The sequence below is a fragment of the Alligator sinensis genome, unplaced genomic scaffold (assembly GCF_000455745.1).
Source record: "Alligator sinensis unplaced genomic scaffold, ASM45574v1 scaffold234_1, whole genome shotgun sequence".
NCBI classification, from domain to species: domain Eukaryota; kingdom Metazoa; phylum Chordata; order Crocodylia; family Alligatoridae; genus Alligator; species Alligator sinensis.
Window position 1 is genome coordinate 1251999 of NW_005842334.1, and position 2509 is coordinate 1254507.

Below are 2509 nucleotides of genomic sequence, written 5' to 3' on the forward strand. Positions count from 1 at the left end.
GGGGGCTGAACTGCGGGCTGCAGCTGCTGCCGCAGTCTCGGCTCCGATGCCGCCATCTTTCCCGGAGGTAAGTAACCCCGCCCGGGGCTCTGTCTTGGGGGTTGTGTCTGCCCCACAACCCTTCCTGCCCTTAGTCTGTGCCCGTGATGGCAGCACGCCACCGTCACACCCCGCTTTTAACTACAATCTATCATTATTCTACATAGGAGTGGTAAACTCACCTTGTGCCCCAGGCTGGATTCAGACAGGCCACACCCCACAACTTCTGGTGGCTTGCTCTTAGCCTGGCAGGCTGCATATAGAGGCTCTGGTAGCCCCAGGCTGGATATAGAGGCTGGATTTGGCCCATGGGCCAGACATTTGACACCCCTCTTCTACATTGTCAGCGTGCCCATCCTGGGTACCCGTTTTTCTGGTAGCTCCCCCAATTCCTGCCTGCCACGACTTGATCTAAATACAATTTTGGGGGGGAGGAACAGTTGTTAGATACCGGTACCCCGGTAGTGAACACACGGGTCAGGTCTTAATTGCAAGTGCTTTATTAAAGTTAGTCGTGAATCCCCCGGGGATCGCCTCCGGGGTTCTCACTGTCTTGCGTCTGGGAACAACGCAGGGCTACTTGTTTGCTTGTCACTCAATAATCAGCTGCTAACAAGGCAATTAGCGGCTGATTAATGCCGATCGGGATTCCCCGGCTGTGGCTTGTGCCGGCTTGCGAAGTGTGGCTTCGTCAATTTCTTTTCTCTTTCCTTTCACTTTCTGGTGCCTCTGCTTCCCCTTCACCCTCTGGTGCGGGATCGGGGTTACAGGGGCTACAGGGCAATGTTGGGGCTTCTTCGCCCTTTTCTTCTCTGCCTCTTTTCTTTACTCTTCTCCCGTCTCACTCAGGGAATCCACATCCACTGAGCCCTCAGAGCTGCGGGGGTTTCCGCGCTGCCACTTCGTTTATAACTCACTGTCGAGGCTGTCTTCTCCAAGGTGGATGCGATCTGGGGAAGTGTTGAGCCCCAGCTTAAGTCTGGGATCGTGCCCGGTATGCAAAGGCCAATAAAGATACCAGGGGTGAAAGTATAAAGAAGGTTTATTGCTAGCAATAAAAGGTGCGAGCGGAATAATTTCACATAACAAGCACCCAGATCACTAATTCTAAGCATCTCTTATACAGGAGTTTTGAACCTTCATAAGCATCCTTGTTTGCTAATTGGTTATAAAGGAGTGACGCAAGGAGTTCTTTACTGAGCATGTCTCTATACCTGTGTTTTAGCCATGTATCTCATTTACATACATGTATGTTTCATTAGCATACTTTTTCCCACCTAGGGGCATGATTTTTAGTATTTTAATGAGCGCTTTGACCCAGTACTCTGATTCTGCTTTTGTTTTCAAGCCTCCTTTATCTAAGACTGTCTCCTCCTTATCATTGCAGATGAGCATTCATCACATAACATTCACTTTTGCTTGGTCTTTACATAGTGGTTTCTAGGTCACTCCTTACAGAAGGACGTCTCGATTCCCTCCAAAATTCCCAACTTCGTCTATGAGTTCTGATTCCTCTTCACGCGTGTGTGCCTGAAGGCAACCTTGGGAAGTTTCCTCCCCTCTATTTCACCTCCCTGGCTCCTTATTGGCTGTCTGAGGTTATTCCGTTCTCCATTTCCCGGATGTCTTCATCTCCGGCAGCTGCTCCCTCATTTTAGTAACCGCTTCGTGGCTGCGGCACTGTTACATACATCATAGCACCATTCTACTTTAAAAGTTGCCTGACATATGGAAACTGACTGTGTCAAAGTGATTACCCCAGAAGGGTCAACCTTAATGAAGTAGGTTTCCTCTTGGGGAATCATGGGAATTAAACTCTTCCAGTACGCTTGTGATACTTCTAGTGGGACGATTTAATGTTGGTTCAAACAAGTGACTGTATTACCTTATTGAAAACATCAGTCATAAACTCTGTGCAACACAGAAAGGATTAGCTGGTATGCAGACCACTAAAACTGTGTACTCAGTAGAGGTTGTAATATATGGCTGTTTCTGGAATAGGAACATAGTCTTTGGCATGTGGTTCATTTTTATTATTTCTTTTAGTCAAAAGAACATTATTTTCTAAGCAAATGCGGACTGTGATACTTTCGCACATCCTGCTCCTGGAAAGAAATGTTTCCAGTATTAATTTGCACTCTCTGATACAAGAATAGATTTTGCTAATGTCCAGTGGTGTCCTGCCATTGCTTGAATGGACTGTCAGTTGAAGGTCATGAAGTGACTTAGCATCAGCATGAGCAGATGAAATACTGGAGGATTTGTAATTTTTTTTTTTTTTTTTTTTAATTTTACCTTACTAAATGTAAATACCAACTCCTGAAGAAATGGGAATTTGGAATACAGAGGTATCCGTCATAGCTTCTTAATTAAACTGCCATTTCCCAAAGTTTAATATCCCAGAAGAAATAATCATGTTATTTGTCTACCTATGCACACTAGTCTGGGATATAGGAGGCCTGGATTTTAT